The sequence below is a fragment of the Monodon monoceros genome, unplaced genomic scaffold, assembly GCF_005190385.1.
Source record: "Monodon monoceros isolate NGI ecotype Baffin Bay Population unplaced genomic scaffold, NGI_Narwhal_1 Super_Scaffold_3, whole genome shotgun sequence".
Lineage (NCBI taxonomy): Eukaryota > Metazoa > Chordata > Mammalia > Artiodactyla > Monodontidae > Monodon > Monodon monoceros.
In genome coordinates this window covers 9,337,843-9,362,263 of record NW_021703780.1, presented here as the reverse complement: position 1 = coordinate 9,362,263, position 24,421 = coordinate 9,337,843, and the positions used below count along the sequence as shown (strand labels likewise).

The 24,421-nt window shown below is 38.6% G+C and overlaps 1 protein-coding gene and 1 pseudogene across 4 annotated transcripts in view; one reads left to right on the top strand and one right to left on the bottom strand.

Annotated features, from left to right (window-relative positions):
* The window catches only part of NEDD9 (neural precursor cell expressed, developmentally down-regulated 9), a 290,772-nt gene that overhangs the window by 16,262 nt on the left and 250,089 nt on the right, over nucleotides 1-24,421 (top strand). The gene's annotated exons all lie outside the window — the stretch shown is intronic.
* On the bottom strand, nucleotides 2,210-9,741 carry LOC114907090 (annotated as a pseudogene).

Sequence of the window (24,421 nt, the reverse complement as noted above, 5' to 3'; positions counted from 1 at the left end):
CACCTCATAGCTCCTTCCCTCCCTTGTCTATGTGATCTGGTTTCCAGTCCCAGATCACTATTAACTCTTCTCCTAAAGTCCTCATCTTCTCGCTCCTTCACCTTCTTCCAGCACTGGTGACAGCGTCCTCCTCCTTAACCACTCTGCTGCCTTAATTATCTGGCAACACTATCTGAGACTCACCTACATCCCAGGCCACATGTTCCCTCTTGCATTGGCTCATTTTATTTGTCCTATGCCCTAAATGTGGGTGGTTTCCAACTTTCATTTCTCTGTTCTCTCCTCCACATTCCTTCTTTGATGAATCCTCCCTCATTCTCTTGGCTTCGGCTGTCGCTTCTGTATCATTGACTAGTAAATCTATGTCAATCTACTTCTTCATGCTGTCCCCTTCCCTAAGTTCCAGCCCCATACCTCCCAATTCCTTTAGACAAGAAGTTCTACCATCATCTCTGATTCAGATTGCTCAAGATCAGGTAGTTTTCTTTTTTGGAAAGCTCTTATTGGTCCTTCCTATTTGCGATGACACTGCCCTCATTACCTCATGGAAGGATCACTACAGCAACGCCCTGACTACCTTGCCAGATGCCAGTCTCCACCCTTCCCAAGCACCTTTCATAACCTTGCCCAACTAATCCTCCCAAACCAATTTTCATCCTATTATCCCTCTGCTCAGCAATTCCCTATGTTCTTCATGTTTAAAATCCTTTGACTTCTCTTTTTCACCATGCTCACCCAGTATTATTTCCTATGGCTTCCAACGCTAGTAAGGTTAATTGCTCCTCTGCAAACCTGAATGTATTCTCATCTCCATACTTAGGCTTATGTTGTCTACTTAGCCATTTATCCTTTCAAATCCTGTGTCTTCCTTCAGGTCCCAAATCAAATCAACTCTCTAGGAAGTTCTCTCTGACCATTTCAGCTTCAGTTCATTTCAGTGGATCCCCAAGAAGGGAATGACAGAAAAGTTGTCATAAATGCAAGATATACTCTCTCTCTGTATCCTCTGTTCTTAGCTTCTTTGTTTACTTTTTTTTCCATTTCTCTCTCCCCCATCTCAGAACTTCTAAAATCAGCGTACGCATCACTCTACACTGTCTTGTTTTATTACTCTTGCTCTGTATCTCTTCCCAACTACTTTACCAGGTGAAGGAGGGCAAAGGCCACATGTCTTTTTTTTTTTTTTTGGCTATAACACCCATATCACCTAGCAAATGTTGACTATTTATTGAATAATTTTTGTTTGATTCACTTAATTTAATAAAGTTTCACAATAGTTTGAGAGTGTGAAGAAACCAAGTTTCTAAAACGTAATGTGTCCTACAGACTGGTTTTCTAAGCTATAAGTATTTCACCCAAGGTAGAGTCTGCAATATGACTAGTAAAGATAATTTTCTAAATCATGTGATGAAAAATTAATATCAGGACATTTTAGGGTTGTGTTAATTCTCTGCTATCTTTGGTTTTCTAGACCTATCCTTAGAGCTACACTAACCAATACAAATTATATTGGTAATACTGGAACTTTTTTATTAGCACTGTGAGTAAATTTTCCCTCAGTCACTAAAAATATGTCATGTAAATTTATGCTTCACCCAAGGCAAATTTCTGAAAACAGAACTCATTGACATTCAGAAGCCAAAAAATCTCAAGTGCTTTATTCTCACAGTATTAAAATTATTGACTACCTTGGAAATAATAGTAAGACAAATAAAACTTGATTTCCTTTCTAAGAACAACGCAAAGGAATTAGAATTAAAAACATCTGCAGGAGTCACTGAATATCAAATCCTATGCATTTTCTGACAATGTGCTGTCTCAAATCAGGAAACTATACATAAAAGTTTGACATTGATGTTTCAAAAGAGCAAAGATGATCTAGGTAACTCTACAGTCAGCACCTTAGTGAGTGAGCAGGGAACACTACAAGTTTACAGCTAACATGGACCCTCAGATGGAGGGAGTAGATCAGAGAAAGGCCATCATCCATAGGCAAAGCCAAAGGATATACTGATCATGAATATGTGAGTTGTTTAAGGGATAAAACTTCCCATAGTCCATACTCATTTCTGTATTATTTGGGCCCCTTTAACAAAAACTTGATTCAACAAAAAAAAAGTTAGAAGTTGGTATTACAACGATTGAGGGGTTTCACAGAACCCAAAGGCAGGAACGCAACTGGAGTTCTGGAAGGAAGTGAAACCAGCAATTAACAGCTGGCAGAATCCAGGAAATGCTCTTGGTCCATATCTGCTTCTCCGTTTTGCATTTCCTCTTGTCTTCTTTCTCTTTGAAGACTCCGTTTCTCTGGCCTTAAGTCCACAGTGTGTGCTACAATTGCAGGCAAACTTTACTCTGGACTTAATTTCGGAATTCCTGTGTGAGAGAGTAATTGGCCCATTTAGTTCAGGTTGCCAGAACTTTAACAATCACTTGTGGCCTTAGAACAGATTATCTACTGTAAATTTGGCTGCCTAGAGATTGCTTCTGTGGTTTTTCTTGTAACAGCATACTTAAAAATAATTTTGAAACGCTCAGTTTTCTGACCTGCCCTAAATTTCATCAGGGGCAAGAGAACAACTAAACATATGAAATAAATTTAAAGTAACAGTTTAAATTTAAAATAAAATTTGTTCCGTGATTGCTTCCCTGAGTCATGCTTGTTCAATAGTACAGTCACATTTTAGATGGGGGATTGTGAGATGGACAATTGCCATGGAAGAAGAGTCATTTATGAGTTTGGCAGATACTCCAGAAATAGATGTCTGTTGGAAGTGCAGTTTGGATGTAGCTTACAGTTAAAATTTATGTCTTCAGGAAATGCAATTACAAGTGTCATAAAAAGATGTTAAAATGAAAGCTAATATCATCATATTACATGCAAACAAAAATAAAATCTCAGAGTCTTGGAGAAAGAAAATTACATGCAAAATAATATTAGATTAAAAATGCAATATACAATTTTAGGACACTATATACAGAAGATTAGAAAGACCAACCCAAAAGGTCAACTTGGGTGATTTCTGGTTTTCTTGTGTAATCATGGGTAATTTTGTTTACTTTATACTTTAACATATGAGTTGTCATAAGTGAAAAACTATTGCTTTTAAAACTTAAAAAGGTTATTTTTATAAAAAGAAAAATAACACTTTTGCAGTAGGAATATTATTATAATAGTGGAAAAAGTGCTTTGATAGGCTAATGTATAAATAGAAAAGAACAACACATCAGATTACTGTATTGAACAAGAGTAATGCTGAAGAACATCCAGGTTCCTTTTGAATAAACATTTCCCAGTTGAATATCTAATTATTCCAGTACTTATCATTAGAAAGATTTTCCTTGTCCCCCAATGTATTGCTTTGGTACCTTTGTTGGAAATTAATTGATTTTACGAGTGTGAGTCTATTTCTGGGCTCTCTATCCTGTTCCATTGATGTTTCTCAGTCCTTATGCCAGTATCATACTGTCTTGATTAATGTAGCCTTAGTAAATTTTGAATTCAGATAGTGTAAATCCTCCAACTTTGTTCTTCTTTTTCAGATTTACTTGCGTCTTCTAATCCATTAACATGGTACATATGTCCATTTATTGGGGTTTTCCTTAATTTCTCTCAGCAATGTTTTGTAATTTTTAGTGAAGAGGTCTTGCATGTTTAATTTACTTCTAAATTTTTATGTTTTAGTTGCTATTGTAAATGAAAATTTTTAATTTTATTACCATTAAATCAGTAAGTTATAAAAGAACAATTGATTTTAGAATATTGACAATGTATCCTGCAACATTTTAAAATTTGCTTATTAGTTCTAGTAGTTGCTTATAGGTTCTCTAGAATTTTCATACAAACACATTAAGCTCTTTACTTCATTTTATTGCCCTAGTCCACTGGCTGGGGCCTCCATTGCAACGTTAAGTGGAGACATCTTTGCCCTGTGTCCAGTCTGAGAGGAAAAACTCTTATTCTCTCACCACTGAGCATTATATTAACTGGAAGGTTTTCATAAATATCCTTTTTTTTTTCTGGCCATACCGCACAGCATGTGGGATCTTAGTTCTCCACCAGGGATCAAACCCATGCCCCCTGCGGTGGAAGCGTGGAGTCTTAACCACTGGACCGCCAGGGAAGTCCCCCATAAATATCCTTTATCAGGTGAAGGAAGTTCCCTTCTATTTCTGGTTTACTTAGATTTTTTTTGTTAATATAATATCATGAGAGTTTTTTAGATTTGTCAAGTACTTTTTACACATCTATTGAGAAGATCCTATGATTTTGTTCCTTTTATCTGTCAATACAATGAGTAATATTGATTGACTTTTAAATGTGAAACCAACGTTGCATTCCTGGGATAAACTCTTCTTTGTCATGGTGTATCATTCTTTTAATATATTGCTGGATTCCATTTGTGAATATTTCGTTAAGGAGTTTTGCATCTATGGTTATAAAGGATTTTTTTGTAATTTTCTTTAAAAAAATAAAATTTACGTTTTGTTTAGATTAAAACACATTGTACAACATTTTTCTCACCAGAATAACAGCAATAATTTCTGTATTATTTTTATATAAGCAAAAAAAAATTCCTATTTTTCCCAGGTAATTTTTATAAATCAAAACAAGGCAGGGCTTCCCTGGTGGCGCAGTGGTTGAGAGTCCGCCTGCGGATGCAGGGGACGTGGGTTTGTGCCCCGGTCCGGGAAGATCCCACATGCCGCAGAGCGGCTGGGCCCGTGAGCCATGGCCGCTGAGCCTGCGCGTCCGGAGCCTGTGCTCCACAACGGGAGAGGCCACAACGGTAAGAGGCCTGCGTACCGCAAAAACAAAACAACAACAACAAAAAACAAACAAAAAAAACAAGGCAGTAGGTATGGTCATGGAGAGAAAAAACAGTCAAATAGATGGTCAGTAGCCTTGGCTTCTGATTCTATCTTGACCATGAAACAAAAGTGTTCAATGTACGCCTGCTAGGAAGACTATACTCAGCTAAGGTATAAATTCGACAATGATTGTAAATAACATCCAGAAGAAGAACCACAGTGGATTGCTTTCTATTCGAACTTCAATTTTCTACTTAATGGAGACAAAATCTACATTGCAATCTCTGTTTGGTGATCTCAAAGTTTATTCTACTTGTTGGTAATTTCCTTAACTGCCCATTACAGATTTTTAACCACATACTAAAACACCTACTAGTCAATGGTCAGTCCTGAGCTTTATTGCAGTATTTTTTGAAATATATTCCTTCTCCCCACACCTCTCCAACATTTATTTCCTCAAAGAACTGGAAACTAATACCTGATAATTTGATTCATGGCAGTAATAATGTTCTATTTCAAGTGACTCAACTAAAATTTTCCCGGAGTACCACCAAGAGAAATCACAGAGAAATGAAATGTTCTTTCAATGCTGTCTTCTGAAATGAGAGGTTTTCAGGGAATAAAAGTTCAAACAACAGCCATTTAACCAGCAGTTTATCAATGTTTAATGCATTCAATGGAAGGCTCAGAAGCAAATAGTCAGTGATTGAATGGCCTACATACACCTTAGAGCTTTTCCTCCAAATATCAACTGTAAGGATAAAACCAATTTTTAAAACTTCTCTTAGGTATTTTCAGTGTTTTGTACGCGGGCCTCTCACTGTTGTGGCCTCTCCCGTTGCGGAGCACAGGCTCCAGATGCGCAGGCTCCAGATGCGCAGGCTCAGCGGCCATGGCTCATGGGCCCAGCCGCTCCGCAGCATGTGAGATCCTCCCGGACTGGGGCACGAACCCGTGTCCCCTGCATCGGCAGGCGGACTCTCAACCACTGCGCCACCAGGGAAACCCCCAGTGCTCTTTTTAAAGTACTTGTAGGAAACTCTGGCTTAAATTCATAGTTTGATATATGTGTCTACCATTAAATTAAGATCATATTTTATATCAAGATTTATGTTAAACAAAGTAAAGTTATTTGACCTCTGGTCTGTTGAAATATTTCTTAATTATGCTTAAGATGCTTTCATCTAATTTCATTGCTCTCATTCTCAAACTTCATCAAGGAAGAATACACAGGACCTTCAGCCATGCATAGACATTAAGAAAAAATTGAAGTGAGACAGGTAGGGGGCTTTGTACATGGTTAATGGAAGTTCTGTGTCCTTTTCTCTGTGTTTTGTTTGATTCTCCAACAATGAAGGTTGGCAGAGAGTGTGTTGGGAATGGATAAGTCACTTTGGTACATGTTGGCATGGTGTTGAATGTGAGCTGTTCCAGGACTGGTGCTATAAGACATAAGCATTTAAGAACTGCGAGGTACCCATACATTTGTTTTCTACATCTGTCTCTATTTCTGCTTTGCAACTAAGATCATTTGTACCATTTTTCTAGATTCCATATATATGCATTATTATACGATATTTGCTTTTCTCCTTCTGACTTACTTCTCTCTGTATGACACTCTCTAGGTCCATCCACATCTCTACAAATGACACAATTTCATTCCTTTTTATGGCTGAGTAATATTCCGTTATATATATGTACCACAGCTTCTTTATACGTTCCTCTGTTGATGGACATTTAGGTTGCTTCCATGTCCTGGCTATTGTAAATAGTGCTGCTATGAACATTGGGGTGCATGTGTTTTTTTGATTTATGTTTTTCTCTGGGTATATGCCCAGTAGTGGGATTGCTGTATGTATGGATACCAGTGGGGAAAAGGGTGGGGTGGGAGGAATTAGGAGATTGGGATTGACAAATATACATTATTGATACTATGTATAAAATGGACAACTGATGGGAACATGCTGTATAACACCGGGGAGCTCACCTAGTGCACTGTGGTAACCTAAATGGAAGGGAAGTCCAGAAGGGAGGAGAGGGGATATCTGTATGTGTACGGCTGATTCATTCTGTTGTGCAGTGGAGGCTAACACAACATGGTAAAGCAACCATACTCCAATAAAAATTAATTTTTAAAAAAACCTAAGAAAATTTAGAAAAAAAAGAACTTGTGAGGTACTATTGTAAGAAAATATCTTTAACGTCCTGCATAATGTCTTTCATTGTTGGGATACTAATTATTTGTTTATACTAATTCTTAATGGTTAGTTGAGATTATCTTGCTGAGCACAGAGGAAGTTCCAGGAAATTCCATTTAAATATCAAGTTTGGTGCTCAATCATGGCTTTCTCAAATCAAAATTTACGATAAACATAAATATTTTCCATCTCTTCATAGAGTGCAACTCTGCTGCAAAGAAATATTGGAAATGCGGCCCTGGAAATTTTTTCCAAAGGCTATTTTAAAAAATAGGATATTTTTATGAACAACAATAATAATTAAAACAAAATCTGTTGATGCACTACAGAGAACAAAAGCTCAATCAACTATAAAGTTATTCTATCTAACATTCGTTAGATTCGTATCATTATTTATACCATCTAAACACAAAACGAGTATTTACAGGAGTTCTACAAAATTTTCAAAAGCATCATACCCACCTATTCATTGAGACTGGCAAACTTCCTTCAGTTCATGTGCCTTTTATCCTTCACTGTTCTGAAAGAGGACAGATATTACATTGTTAAGTTCTAAAGTAGTTGTGATCAACAGAAAAAAGAACAAACATCTTTAATTTCTCCCAAAGCAACAGATACTCCCACAACAGACGCTGCTTTTGACAACTACGTATTTAAGGCAGAGGAAGAATAGACTGTGTAGATATTTTGGGGTGGTTTCTCTAAAAGTCTAGTTACCATGAGCTGAGTTTGGGAGAAAGTCCACTAGACATAATCTAAGCCAGACCACATCAGTGCTCCATGTTTGTCCCCCACTCTTCCATTATCAGAGTGTGAAAGTTCATAGCCAGAATTTCTGCATCAACTTCAGAAGGTAGAAAGCTCATATTCCTCTGTCTGGATTGAGATTCATTGATGAACCTCATCAGTACTGGTGATTGCTCCTCCCCTACTATGTCCATCTTATTATCAGTGATAATGGAAGAGGTGAGCCTCTCACTTCCCTGTTTCTCTCCAATGGCACTCTTGCAGTGTCCAGCACCTATTTCTGCTGTGTTTTCAAAAGGATGGATGTGTAATTGCTACTGTCTTGAAGCACTTTCTCAGAACTGCCTCACCAGAATATCCTCTGCACTCCAGCAGGAGAAAAGATATCTTTAGAGATTTTGTCAGCTTCATGTTAATCCAGACTTGTGCTTTATAAAAATCAAACTTCAGATGAAGATTTTAGCTGCTCCTTGTTTTCTTTCTCTGCGAATTTTAAGGATAAAAATGCCTTCAAATCTTGTTCTTTACCTTCTTCCTGTGCGTTGGAGTGGTGAGGATTGCTATGGTTTCTTTATTTCTGAGTTTGTTCCTGTTCAGAAGTTTTAACATTTCTTTTTCTGTTTGTGTTCTTATTTCATGATCACTCAGTTATTTTACTAATTTTCAATGTCTCCACGTGGATTGTTCAGATGACTGGTGAAATCAGCTACTGCTGGCATAGCATAATCTCAAAGAACTCCTTTTTAAGTACTCGTTCTACAAACCATAGGTTTCTTAAAGCATTTGGCAGTGATGTTTGCTTAGCAGATCAGGTGTTTTATCTTCTAAGTCACATATCTTACATTTCTTCACCCACTTCTGGCTTCTGTCCAGATCTTTCAGGAACCTAAGGAAAGTCAGATTGGACTGCATTATCTTCCATGTTCAGTTGGGGGCTGTGCAAAAGTTTGATATTGTCGCCCACCAGCCAGCCAGCCTGCTCTTCCCTCCCCTCCCCCCAATTCAGGGAAGCTTGTCTGCCTGTTGGTAGTGGAGGAAGGAAACTAAATTAGGTGGACAGTTTGACATGACTGGTGTTTTAATTTTCTTTTTTAAAAATGTCTGTGTCAGATTTAGTATCAGGGTCATGCTAACCTCATAAAACACATTGCAAAGTGTTTCCTCCTCTTCTGTTTTGGAAAGCATTTGTGTAAGATTGATCTCTTACCTAAATGTTTAGCAGAGTTCACCAGTGAAACCATCTGACCCCGATGTTGTATTTGAGAAAAGATTTCGATAACAAATTCAATTTACTTAATAGGGCCAGTAAAATTTCCTATTTCTTCTGTGTCTGTTTCGGTAAGTTGTTTTATTCAGAAATTTCATCTAGTTGTTGAATTTATTAACATAAAGTTGTTTACAATATCTGTAGCATCTGTAGTATATTTACAATATCTGTAGCATCCATAGTATATTCACACATTTATTCCTGATATTGGTAATTTTTCTTATTTTTTTCTTTATCAACCTATGTAGGGCTTATCAACTTTGTTATTCTCTCAAAAAGAAAAAAAATTTATGTGTTAATTTTCTCTTTCATTTATCTATTTTCTATTTCATTGATTTCTCCTCTTTGCTATTTCCTTCATTCTACTTACTCTGGATTTACAGATCTTCCTCAACTTACAATGAGGTTATGTCCCAATAAACCCATTGTGAGTTGAAAATATCCTAAGTCGAAAATGCATTTAATATACCTAATCTACCGAACATCGTAGGCTAGCCTAGCCTACCTTAAACATGCTCAAAACACTTAACAGTAACCTGCAGTTGAGCAAAATCATGCAACACAAAGCCTATTTTATAATAAAGTGTTGAATATCTCATGTAATTTATTGAATACTGTACTGAAAATGAAAAACAGAATGGTTGTAAGTGTATCGGTTGTTTACCCTGTGATTGTGGCACTGACTGGAAGCTGCAGCTTGCTACCGCTGTCCAGCATCCCAAGAGAGTATCATACTACATATCGCTAGCCTGGGAAAACACCAAAATTGTAAATTCAAATCCTACTGAATGCACATTGCTTTTGCACCATTGTAAAGTTCAAAATTCGTAAGTTGACCCATTGTAAGTTGGGGACCGTCTGTACTTTGCTCTACTTTCTCTAGGTCTTACTGTAGACTCTTAGGTCATTGATTTTATACCTTTATCCTTTCCTTATCTAGGCATTTAAAAGCTATAAATTTTCCTTTAGCTGTAGCTCACAAATTTTGATATGCTATATTTTCATTATAATTCAGTTTGAAATATTTTCTAATGTACCTTGTCATTTTTCCTTTACCCATAAATTATTGACAAGTATGTTGTTTAATTTCCAAATATTTAGGTTTTATCCCTCCTACATATCTTATTGTTGTTGATTTCTAACTAATTGCCTGTGATCAGAAAACATAGTCTATATTATTTCAATCCTTTAAAATATATTAGAACGTGTTTTATGGTCCAGCAAATGGTTTATCTTGGTTAATATGCCATGTGCACTTGAAAAGAATGTTTATCCTGCAATTGTCAGGTGTAGTGTTCTATAAATGTCAATTAGGTGAAGGAAGTTATAGTGTTACTGAGATCTTTTGTCTATTTGTTCTGTCAGTTGCTGAGAGAAGACTCCACTGTAATTGTGGATTTGTCTCTTCCTTTAATTATGTTACTTTTTCATCTAATGTATTTGAACCTCTTTTATTAGGCACATACATGTATGATTCTTATGTCTTAATAAATTTATCCTTTTTATTGTTCTAGTGTGTCTCTCTTTATCTCTAGTAATACTCTTTGCCTTGGCATCTGTTATATCTCATGCTAATCTACCTATTCCAACCTTCTTATGTTTTCTGTTTGCATGATTTATCTTTTGATATCATTTACTTTCAACCCCTTTGTATTTTTATATTTTAAGTTCATCTCTTATGGAGAGATTATGTTGGGTCTTATTTTTTTTATCTATTCTGAGAACTTCTGACTACTATTTGGAGTGTTTAGTCCATTTACATTTAATCCAATTATTGATATGGTTGAGTTTGGACCAACCATTTTACTAGTTGTTTTCCCTTGGTCCCATCATTTTTGTATTTGTTTTTTGATTCTCTGTTCCTACTTTCTTAATTTCTTTTGATTTAATTGAATCTTTTTGAGAATCCCCTTTCAAGGGATTGTGGTGTTTCAGTTATATCATTTTGCATTATTTCAACTGGTTGCTCTAGGAACAACAATATATACAGTATCCTTAATTTTTCACATTTTTCTTACATTTAATATTGGACCATTTCATACAAAATATAATGGTCTTTCAAAAAATATAGATTTTTAAGCTCCTTTATTTTTTAGTTGTCTATATTTCATCTACAAATATTATAAATAAAACAATAAAATGTTATAATTTTTGCTTAAACAGTCATACATATTTCTAAAAAACTACGGAAAAAATCTTTTATATTTAGCCACACATCTATCATTTTTGGTACTTCACTTTGAACATTTGAATGTCCCTTTGGCATCAATTTTTCTCAACTGATGAACTTCTGTGGTTTTTTTGTACTGCAAGTCTGCTGATAAAAAGTTCTCTTAGTTTTCATCTATCTTTATTTTGCTTTCATTCTTGAAGGCTATTTTCACTACACTGAATTGACTTTTTTCTTCTTTCAGCATTTTAGAGATGTCATTCCATTATCTTCTTGTATCCAGTGTTTCTGACAACAAATCATTGTTAAATCATATCATTCCACTGCATGTAATAAATTAATCTGTAGCTAGTCTGCAGTTGCTTTCAAGAGTTTCTTTTAAACTATGGCTTTTAGAAGTTTGACTCTGATGTGCCTAGATATGCTTTTCTTTGTATTTTTCCTGATTGGGGTTTACTGGACTTGTTAGATGTGTAAATGCATGCCTTTCACCAAATTTGGGGAAATTATCACTATCATTTCCTTATATTTTTTTTCTCTCTTATTCTAAGACAGCAGTACACAAATGTTAGACCTTTCTACAGTACCTGCATAGCTCACTGACACTCTTTATTTTCTCCAACCTTTTCTTTCAATTTTTCAACTTAGACACTTTCTATTGATCTATTTTCAAATTTACTTACTCTTTTCTCATTTCGATCTGTGTCAAGCCACTTTGTAAATTTTTAATTGTAAATACTATATTTTCCATTTCTAGAATTTTCAATTGGTTCTTTTTTGTGGTTTCAGTTTCTATGCTAAGATTTTCTATTTGTTAATCATAAATGTGTTTTCCTCTAAATCCTTGAGATGGTTATAATAGTTGCTTTAAAATCCTTATCTGCTAATTCTAACATCTGGGTCATCTCAAGGTCAGTTTCCACTTCTTGCCTTTCTTTTAGATTTAATTGGCCTATTTGAAGTTTACCCCATGTGTATGTAGTTCAGGGATCAACCAGAGATTTTGGCCAAGTCTATATACAGAATCCCCCTCTCCCCACCATGTCTATCGCTTTCACCTTTCCAGGATTCCAACCCCCCTCAGGTTCCAGCTGTGTGGTGTCCCCAGACTCTGACCTATGGCTTTCCAAGCCAGTAAGACTATGGATTTCTATTAGAATTTTAGCCACTCAGCAAGCTGAAACTAGGGCTTAGCCTCAAACAAAAATCTGTATCAAAACAGGAAAATTACCCTGTGCCATTTACTTCTTTCAAATATAGATTTACTTCGTTTCTCTTAGTTCTGCTGACTGCCTTCAAATTATTATATTTTGTATTTTAGTTAGAGTTTATAGTTGTTCTCTGAGAGTGAGTTGACTGATAGAAGCTACTTTTCCACTACTGGAAATCTATTTGCATTACTTTTTAATTCACTGAGAAATCAGAGATTACTAATTAGTTTTCCCATTACCTCATGTAGCAGTTGCCTGGTGTTGGTTGTAAGTAGATTTTCTTCGACTCTACCACTGTAAAATGTTTAATTTATTCTTTTTTTTTAAAGAGATTCTCTCTTTTTTTAATTTATTTATTTTATTTTTGCCTGCATTGGGTCTTCGTTGCTGCGCACGGGCTTTCTCCAGTTGTGGTGAGCGGGGGCTACTCTTTGTTGCGGTGCGCGGGCTTCTCATTGCGGTGACTTCTCTTGTGGAGCACGGGCTCTAGGCACACAGGCTTCAGTAGTTGCAGCACGTGGGCTCAGTAGTTGTGGCACATTGGCCCTAGAGCACATGGGCTTCAGTAGTTGTGGTGCACAGGCTCAGTAGTTGTGGCTTGTGGGCTCTAGAGCTCAGGCTCGGTATTTGTGGCTCATGGGCTTAGTTGCTCCGTGGCATGTGGTATCTTCCTGGACCAGGGATCGAACCCGTGTCCCCTGCATTGGCAGGCAGATTCTTAACCACTGCGCCTCCAGGGAAATCCTTTGATTTATTCTTTGATTGATTGGTTATGTTTATCCCCACATATTTATCAAGGATCTGCTATGTCCTAGGTACTGGATACATAAAAGTGAATAAGGTACAGTCTCTGCCCTCACAGAGCTCAGAGTCTAGTGCTATACTTTTATTACAGTAGTGACTAGAACACATATAGAACATTTCAATCATCCAAAAAGTTCTAATGGACTGTCTTGGTGTAGTGGAAGAGAATGATATGAAAATGCATCACTAAAATATAGCGTGAGAAAGTATAAGAATAGAGTTGTATATAAGGTATGGCAGTTGAGCAGAGGTGATACTACTTACTTTTTATTACAAAGATCCAAAGGGGAAATGATTCTTAAGCTGAATTTTTATTGATTAGAAGGATTTGATCAGTTATCCTAGGAAATATAAATAGTGTATCAATGAGCTCTGAAGACTTGAAATAGATAAGGGAACTACAAGAAAACTCCTGACTCTATGTATCTATTTTAGGGTTAGTTTTACTACATAAAACTGTTCTGTAGTACTTTCTCACAGGAATTAAAAACATTTACTTAGTTAATTATATTCAAAAGAGTATATATTTTGTTTTTCTTAATAAGAAAAAGAAGAGCAACTACAGACATGACTCTGAAGCAACTGCATAATCAAATTTCAATTCACGTAGCCTATCCCTTTGCCAAGATAGTTAGTGATATTGAGGAAATAGCGGTCTGTCAACAGATTTGACTACCACTGCTTTTAGACAACTGAAAATAGTAAATCTCAGGTGTTAGAATATCAACCAGGAACTACATAAAAGTTCTTCTCCATTAGGTTTTGGACAGGTAACATATATTTGCTTTTAAATATCTTGTTAAAACTGGAAGTTTTACTGTATAAAAAAAGCGGTAGTAATTTGTACCACCCACCAATTGAAAATGCTGCATGAATGATTAAAAGAGTTTCATGTCTTTGTAAAGAGTTCTAAGAACATAATGATTTATCAGTGTTCCAACTGCTGTCTTTTTTTTTTCCTTTCGTGTCTTGACAATTTTTATCATACATTCCTTACTGGTGATTTAGTAGAAGTAGTAGGAAGATCTTAACTTGAACATTACACAACTCCCTTATTTAAACTGCGGGCTATTTGTTCCAATTGCCATTTTACTTATTTAACAAACTTTTATTGATACCTCATTATATGCCAGATATGGTTTGAAACTGGGGGCCCCAAACTGAAGAAGCATAGTCTCTTTCTTTAATGAGTTCATAGTCTAGTGAACATATAGAGAAATATTTGCAGTAAATTTTGTAGTAGAGGGATGTTCAAGTTGCATGTGGCGGCTAGCCTAGGCAGTCTTCATAAAGAGTTAAATTTCAGTGTGATATTAGGAGTATGTCAATTTTTAAACCTCATTAAATTGAACACTTATAATTTATGCCTTTCAATATACTTAAATTTTACCTGAAAAAACTGTAGAGAGATATTGAGCCCTAGTTAATAGGATTGCTTTTTACAGGGGTATGGGTTGGCAATTCTGAGAAGTCCTTCTGTGTACTGTAAGCTTAATTTTTATATATATGAATGATATAGATATAGAAATATGTTCTTAATGTTAAGCGTATTGATTGTGATAAATATACTATTGTTTATAAGGAAAAGTCCTCACAAAAATGGTCTTTAAAGTATTTAGGGTAAAAGATACAATGACTCCAGCCAGTTCTCGAATAATTCATAAGATATATAAATACAGACATAGGTAGATAAATATATATAAAGAGAGAGAAAGGCAGAGAGACAGAGAGAGAATGATAAAGCAAATAAGGCACATGTAGATAACTGATGAATCTGGATAAAGTTTATTTAGTAGCCTCTCATACTATTTTTGCATCATTTATCTAAATTTTAAATTATAACAAAATTAAAAATTATGGTAAGTTTCACTTATCCTTAAGATATAGAAAACTAGGGACTTCCCTGGCGGTCCAGTGGTAAAGACTCTGCGCGGCCAATGCAGGGGGCGCAGGTTCCATCCTTGGTCTGAGAACTAAGATCCCACATGCCGTGCAGCACAGCCAAAAGATTAAAAAAAAAAAATGTATATATATAGAAAGCTATATTTTAGAAAGAAAACATCACTTCCACAATAATAACAAGAAAGTGCAAGATAAACTATAAAATTATAACTCTTTTTGAACCCCTCAGAGAACTAAGTTTGCAGGATAGCCAAGAAGTCTGAAATTTAAAGAAGACAGGCCCTTCTAAGGATATAAGCACTGTCACACCTGGGTCAAAGCATGAGAGGAAGAGAAGTTGATGCCATATAAGGAAAATAAAAGAGAAAGAATAGGACAGACAATATTTGAAGTGCTAACAAAAACAACGTAAGGAGAAAGACTTCAAGATGCACATCGAGGAAGTACAGGAAACCCCAAGCAGCATAAATGTGAGGAAAAGACATCCACCTAGACAAATAACAGTTAAACTGCTGGAACCCAAAGATAAAGAAAAAAGCTTGAAGGCAGTCCAAATAAAATTACAGCAGATTTCTCATTAGAATATATACAACCCAGAAGATAATGGAGTGACATCTTTAAAATACTGAAAGAAAAAAGAAAAACCTACCAACTCAGAATTCCACATAGATTCAGAGAACTGCCACTTCAGGGAAGTTTTCAGAAGTGCAGTTGTCAGGTGCACACTGGATATCCCCTCCAAAGCCGAAGATGAATCGCTGCATCTTGAAGCCCTGCCTCAGAGAAGGAAGCACGGTACCTCGTAGGCCTCTTTGAGTTCTAGAGGCAATTCCTCCCACAGCTAAGAACACATTGGGTGGCATGGTGGCTACCAACTTTGAGTGGTGCCTGAAGCAGGAAAAGGCTCTGCAGTAGATGCAGACCAGGATGCAGGCCTGTAATCTGTGAAAGGTTAGTTGGGAGGCAGAAAAATATGTTAGGAAGGGTCTCAAATTGCAGTGTTGCCCTGCAAAAGTCTCAGCCAGCCCAACGGGAGGTCCAGAGCAAAGATTGCCTGGTGGAGGGTTTCCACATTGATCAGAAATGGCCTAGGCCCTGGTACCTCTACTGGGCTTATACACTGGCTCGAGACTGCCTCGTAAAAGCACAGCCTCAGCTCAACTGCTGTGGTGGATCCCAGAGGCCCTTCAGTCAAGGCTATCAGCTAATTGTACCTCTCACAGCTCGTCTGCTAGTTCTTTCTTGAAGGGAGACCCGAGTAGCACCTCTGCGTGATGGCCATACCTGCCCTTTGGAAATAATTCTCTCTCTGCTTTCTACCAAGATGCTGGTGTATGTGTCTGTGTCTGTGTGTGTCTGCACGCTCGTGCAACTGGCAAAGATTTAACACGTTAAAGAAGGAACTAGCATGATGACAATGATAGTTTAAAGAAGGAGAGGAAGAACTATTATATCTAGTCGGTGAATGAAAAGAATGCTGAAGTAAAATTACAAATTAGATGGAAACTGATCAATGTCCTATAAAACAATAAAACCACAATCTGTAGGATTTACTTTTTCTACTGGACAGGAATAAACTGCAATATATAGATCTTCTATAAGTGAACGTTAACTTTACAGAGCCTTTACAGAACTTTACTAATCAATAGTAAATAATCAGACAAAGTTACCTTCCCCTAAAACAGTGGTTCTTAATGGGGCCAGAGTTGCACTCCCCCACCAAGATACTTGACAATGTCTGGAGACATTTTTAGTTATTACAACTGAGGGGAGGGAGGGAGGGGATGCTACTGACATCAAGTGGGTAGAGGCCAGGGATGCTGCTAAACAGCCTACAATACACAGGACAGCTCTTACAACAAACGATTACCTGGCCCAAAATGTCAGTAGTGCCCAGACTGAAAACCATGTACAGATAACACTTCACATGGCTTATTAGACAATGCTCCAGTATGACATAGAAAGGACATACGAAGCACAGTTTTAATGTCTCTTGACCTCATTCCCTTAACTGTAAAATTGGGATAATGATAGTAGCAACCTCATGTAGTTTGGGGGAGAATTAAGTAAAACAATTGTCGATTGTATTTTTACACAAATGGCCACCAAATATATATCCCATCCCAGGTGGGGTTTACGTTCCCTCTCCTTGAGCCTGAGTGACCCTCTGTAACTGCCTCTTTCAGTGGGGCACAGCCGAGGTGATACTGCATGACTTCTGAGGCTGGGTCATAAAAAGCAATGCAGCTTCCTCCTGGCCGTCTTCGTTGGGATCCAACCTGAAAGAAGTCTGGGTATTCTGGGGAATCAGAGGAGGGTCTACAGAGAGGGATCTGTAAAGTTAACGTTCACTTATAGAAGATCTATACATTGCAATTTATTCCTGTCCAGTAGAAAAAAATAAATCCTACCGATTGTGTTTTTGTTTTATAGGACATTGATCGGTTTCCATCTAATTTGTAATCTTATTTCAGCATTCTTTTCATCCACTGACTAGATATAATAGTTCTTCCTCTCCTTCTTTTAACTATCGTTTTCACCGTGCCAGTTCCTTCTTTAATGCACTAAGTAAATCTGTGCGAGTTGTACAGACACACACAGACACACACACCAGCATCTTGGTAGAAAGCAGAGAGAGAATTCTTTCCAAAGGGCAGGTACGGTCATCATGGAGAGACAGTGAGAGGTGCTGGATGTTCCAGCCCCAGCTCTTCCAGTCTCACCAGCTCAGCCACCAGACATGAACAAACGAGTCTTGGAGATGCCCCAGTCACCATCTGACTGCAATCTCGTGAGGAACCTCCAGCCAGAGCCATCCAACGGAGCTGCTGTGGAATTCCTGGCTTACTGAAACCGTGGGAGATAACAAACGATCATTATTTTAAGCTGCCGTGTTAGGGGACGGTGTGTCCCACTGCAGTGGACAGCCAAAGCACCAATGCTCATCCGGCCCTTAGTGCAATGCTTGGCACATAGTTCGGGCATAATTGGTCACTTTTTTCCTGTAGTGTTAGTATTTTGTAGTTTTCATTTTTTCATGAGTATTTAATTAGTAATTAGCATTTAATTTGTAGCTTTACTCTGCCTCTATGCACTAGAGGGCACTCTTATCCGTTGGCAGATGGTCTCAGACATGCAGCTGCGGTTCTCCAACCAAGGCACCAGGGGGAGCCAGCCCCTAACTTTTCACTATCCCTTTCGGAAGGTGAGCTTGACGGAATGGAAAAAGGCTTCAGAACCAACGAATTAGCATACATAAGGAAGACGTTTCCGAAAACCGTCGTAAACACAGTCTAAAAAACAAGAAAGCTTATTTCTGATGAATAACGCTGCCCCCAGACTGGATGTGCAGACAAAGGAGAAGAAAATCCCCACCCACACTTCTTTTTTTCCATTTTAAATGGGTAGAGCAGGTTGCCTTTTCCTTAATCCCTGAAGAGGAGAAGGGATCTGCAATCCTATGATTTCTAAACAACGTTGTACCGAATCTTTACTACATCTAGAAACGTGGCAAAAGCAGTCTCTCTGCCGCAGTTAGCTTCTGATGGCGAGAGGGTAATTCTGATTACTGTTTCACAGTGTCCCAAACAATATTTGTACCACTACTTTAACTTACAGATTTTAAAGTTCCCATTTTTTTTCTAGGTCTTTATTTTATATGCACAGGATTTGATAGTCTAGTGACTGTGAAAATGGACCATGATTATGATTGCGGGAAATTGGGGAACCCAAACCCTTAAAATGAATTGCCTGAACCAAATACATTGTAAGTCTCCCCCTCTTCCAACAAATTCAAAGCAGACTTTATCTATAATCATTCACAGTAACCTGAGAAGGTTGGCAGCCTGCACCGATGACGACGGTCTGCCTGTCTCTAAGTACCTCCTGAAGTCTGGCCCTCCCCTGAGGTGGCTCAAGTATAGCTGGGGTTTGAATGGAGCAGGGGTTTTGAGAATAAAGAAAGGTTTATGGTGAGCTTATCTGATTAGAGCCTTACGCTGTGAGGTCAGGACTCTGCAGGCTGGTAGAGTATAAATCAAAGGGGACTAGAGTGGGAGAGAACTGAACTCTGAAGAGCTGATTCTTCGAGGGTGTCCTGTAACTGACTCAACCCCAGCTCTAGTTGACCTACCATCTTGATGATCAACCACAAGAGATTTGATCAACTCAGATCCTGTTGTTTTGTTTTAATCCCCACCATAGGGATTAAAACAAAGCCAAAACAAACACAAATGTATGGCAAAGGTAGTAGAATGATGTTTCTACCTAACACGTGTCTGTAAAGATGGGATTGCTTTTCGGGTATAACTTATGGCAATGTCTCATCACTTGCTGTTCAGAGGATGTATATGTAACATACTTATCTATAACACACTAACAAACGCTGCCCTCTTTGGCTTAACCACAAATTGTGGACTATGAGACCTCAGAGTATCTCCAGTCTCTCAGCTAGTAATGGAAATTTCTAGAGCATTTCATACATGCACTCCTAAGAAGCCCTAAAGCTCCCCAAAACCACCTTGTAGACCCAAAGTAGCAGATGTGACATACCCAATGTACTCTTTAGAGGCTGCGTGGCTGGGTCCCCAGGTCACTGATTCTGCCCGTGAGGAAATGGTGGTGGATGACATTAGGGTGCATCATTTAAAATCCTACGAGAATTCGCAGGACAAGGGAATAACTTTGAGTTGGGAAGCTTTAAAGGACTTCATGGAGGACAGCCCCCCAGTGAGGAGCAGGGTTGGGCATACAGTGACGGAGTGAAGGGTACTCTGGGCAGGGCTGGGTGAGCTGAGGCATGAAGGCAGAAGTGAGTAGGTATATTTGGGAACAGTTCAGTCTAACTGGAGCATTATATGAAGGAAAACAGCAGCAGAAGGGCCTAGAAAGGATAGATTTAAGTCCTAAATCAAAGTCAGAAATTTTTGTCTAGTGAGCTAGGCCAGCTCTATCCAATAGAAACTTGTGCAATGATGAAAATGTTCCAAATAGGAGCTGTGCAATATGGTGGCCCCGAGATACATGTGGCTATCAAATACTTGAAATAGGCTAGTGCAACTAATGAACTGAATTTTTAATTTAGTTTAAGTTAATTTATTTTTTTAATTTTTATTTTTTTACCTTAGGGTTCATTCTTTTTTAAAATGTTAATGGAGTATAGTTGATTTTCAATGTTGTGTTAGTTTCTGCCGTACAGCAAAGTGAATCAGTTTTACATATACATATATCCACTCTTTTATAGATTCTTAATAGTCATATATGGCCAACGGCTACCGTATCTAGTAGTGCATTTCCAGACAGTGGAGAAAGGACATGATCAGAAGGGTGCTTCGCTTTAAATGACCTGAAAGCCAACTATAAAGTGGATTGTAAGGGAGGTACTCTGAAGATAGAGTCGTACGATGCGACAGAATCAATACGTGGGCCAGTGGGATTTTTTTAAAAAGTAAAATAAAAAAGGTTTTTTCCAAGAACAAACAAAACAAAACACATAACTGATCCTGTTTAAATGAGGAGGCAGGAACGGTCCCTGTGAGGGGCCACACCACTTTCTTGCCTTCTGTAGGACACCTACAGAAGTCCTTGAGGAATCTCCCTGGGATTTCCAGGAGCTGTTCAGAACTCAGTTTGTTAACCACTAAGCCAGGTCAAAGGTAGTGGGGAATTCTACCAGGATAATAGGGATAAAGAAGAGGAATAAATGTGAGCAATATCATGGAGGTGGAATCAATAGATCTTAGTGTCTACTTGGGTATAAGGAGTAAGGCTTAAGTATCTGCACATCTATTTTTTCATTCATCTAAGTCCAAACATTGGTGTTATCTGGAATTCCTCCCCATTACTCCATCATCGCAAATATGATAGGTACACAAAAATAAATGTATTGAATGGAATAGAATTAACACACACAGTGCTGCCTGGATGTTGAGTGGGGAGAATCAGGATGCATATCCAGGGCCATTGACTCCAAGGCTTTCCCTACAGCTTGTGGTCCACTTTCCATCCCCTGAATAATGCAGTCACAGAAGCCAAGGCAAGAGGCTTTGCAAGTAAGGGTGCTCCATCAACAGTTTTAAGTGCAGCAGCAAGTTTGAGGAGAAAATGACAAACTGATGTTAAAATTGGCAGGTAATTCCAGTTAGAGTTAAGGAAGGTGGGCTCAGAATTTCAAGGATTAGGATAGTAGTGGATGAAGGTGAGAGAGTAAAGGCGATGAGTACAAACTACTCTTTAGCTTCCTGGTCAATGGAAGGAAAAAGGTGAGATATACTAAGAATAGTTAGCGAGTTGACTGCTGGCTCTACTTTCTACTTTTTTGAAATCTTAGAGTACCTAAGACACCTAATGTCATCTCAGAGGAAGTCCTCGGCCATTAGTCACCTTACTTAGAGCCATGTGGCCTCATCATGACGTTGATAGGACCAGATATAGACAGCTGACAGGAGCCAGCCATTGCTAAGCTAACCAATATCCAATGGGGTGGTTTGGTAGAAGAGCTCTATCCAACAGAGGCAGTGCATGCGTACTGACTGATAACTGGCCAACCACTCGTCCTCTGTGTCAAGGAGGTAGAACTCAAAGACATCAGAGAGACTCAGGGAGCAGTAGAGGTAGAGATAGAATGATCATTTTGTCACCCGAAGTCACTCTGAGTAAAGAACAACGGCTATCTTCCCTGAAGAAACGAGCTGTCTAGAACCTTGGGATTTCATAGTATTTTTAAGTGTTTCATTCTCTGCAAAGCCTTGCTGAGGTTCTGTCTTCCTTACTTGCCCTTGTATCCTTATGGAAAAATAAAACAACTCAACAAATGATTTAAAAAAACCCAAGCACAATTCTGTTTCTTGCAGTCTGAAAGAACATAAACAACACGTAAGTCTGGAAGGCAGAGTAAGGTGGAAGTGTTGGCGTCCTTGCAAAAAATAATTGCAGAAAATTCTCATGGTCCTTAACGAGGAGTCTCCGATGGCCATAGGCTCGATGGTCCTGTCTTTAGAAAAAGTGCAGAAAATTCATGTTGACCCACCTACTGTCTGGAATGGTGCCGCCTACCCTACTGAGTAGCTTTAACTTAAACGGAGGAAGACTACAGACAGCCTAAAAGTGCAGCCTCAGTTCCCCGCAGTCTATAAAGATAGCAGGCTGAGTCTCTCCATGTTAGAAAAGGGAAGATAAGCTAATGAAAAGGCAGTATTTGAGAGAGAAAAGAAATCAGAGAACTCTGGAATTGAAAGGTACCCTGGAGACTGTTATGAGCTGAATTGTGTCCCCCCAAAATTCATATGTTCCAACTGCCAGTACCTCAGAACGTAACTGCATTTGGAGACGGGACCTTTAAAGAGGTGATTATGAAGTCATATGGGTTGGCCCTAATCCACTCTGACTGGTGTCCTTATAAGAAGAGAAGATTAGGACACAGACATGGCGTGAGGACACGGGGAGAAGACAGCCACCTGCAAGCCAAGGAGAGAGATTTCAGAAGAAACAAAACCTGCCAACGCCTAGATCTTGGACTTCCAGGCTCTAGAACCGTGAGAGCATATAATCTGTTGTTTAAGCCAGGGGTGCCCAACTCCCGGGCCATGGACCGGTACCTGTGCACGGGAACCGGGCCGCACAGCAGGAGGTGAGCAGCGGGCGAGCGAGTGAAGCTTCATCTGCCGCTCCCCCTCCACTCCCTGTGGCTCCCCATCCCTCGCATTACTGCCTGAACCAACCCCCGCCCCCCTGGCCCGTGGAAAAACTGTCTTCCACGAAACTGGTCCCTGGTGCCAAAAAGGTTGGTGACCACTGGTTTAAGCCACTCCATCTGTGGTACTTTGTTATGGCAGCCCTATCAAACCATCTGGTCTAACTCTTTCTCCTGACTTCTGAAGAATCTGAGGTCCAGCATCACACAGCTCGTATCAGTGGTAGGTCCAGGCTCCAGGGGTCCTCATTCTCAGTCCAGAGGACTTACACCAGCCACACCCCTGAATTTGACTTGTGCACACTTCCAGAAAGGAGGGAGAAGGATGATGGAAAGAGCAATGACCAGTTGGTGTCTAGTCCATTATATGAAAGGAATGGATGGGAAAATCATTCGCTGGTTTAATAGCATCTCGTAAAATCCTATGACTCTTGGGCTACCTTACTGATGACTTTTTGTTGTTTTCTATTCTTATTCCCATTCTTAGCTTTGTTCCTAACTGGGAAAAATGATTGGTTGTAGACATTCCAAAGTGACTTCAGCATGATTTTTAAATACATGAAACCATGTTGGACTAATGGGCCTACACGTAACCAAGGAGATCTTATTCTTTTCTTCCATGTTTATATCTCTGATTTGTTGATTGTATTACAGAACCTCCTTTGATGAGAAAAATCTGGGACAGCTGGGGGATTCGTGGTGGGAGAGTTTAAGTAATTTGTAATTCAATTTTATTTTAGTTTTAGTATCTGTTGTTGTCTTTTTTAAGCACGTGGACTTTTCATTTTTTTTTAAGGCAAGGGCCTCAGAATGCACTAATTTTCTCTCTCAACCCCGTGTTGGTTTCAGATGACAAGCTCTTAAAAGCACAGCTCTTGTTAGTCTTAGGGAAGCTTAAGACTCATTGTCTTGTCGCCTTCCTGTCCCCTGCTACACTCTTGTTGTTGCCACATCCCAAGGTGTTCTAAATCTCTGATTTCCCTCTTTGAGTGGTTGTCTCCCACTTATTTTATTTACAGATGAGGCAAAGCTTTTGAATCTGAATAAAGCATGGCAGACTGAGCTTAGTCTGTTGGTATCGCTGGATAATCCTGATGTTAAAAAAGGGGGAAATGCCTACAGGTGCTTTCTCAGAAAACCCATCGTTTTCTCCACACTTCTATAGGTGAATTACAAGCTTCCCCACCTGTTTCCACTGATTGGTGTGATTGACGCAGTGCCGGGCATTGTACTGTGAGCCTGGTGGCTGGTGGCCTGGGCTGCCCGTCCCAAACACCAACATATGAAGCTGAAACTACTGATCAAGTCTGCATAGACTGTCTGCGATTATTCTGCTCATGGATACTCCAGATCAGAAGCCAGGGGGCCATGGAAACTGTGCTTCACGTTCATTTTCAGCAAATGGAGAGGAAGTAAAAACAGGCCTGATTCATAAGGACTAGTAAGGGATACAAAAGGTAGTGCTTACTTAAAAATAGGATTCAAAACAAACATTCTAATCAAGGATTTGACTTTGGCACCGTAAAGTCGTTGAACTGCCAAAAAAGATGTATTAGGAAACAAAATTCTAGTTTTAATTGGTGTTTTGTTTTGTTTTGCTTGTTTATTTTTGACAGAACT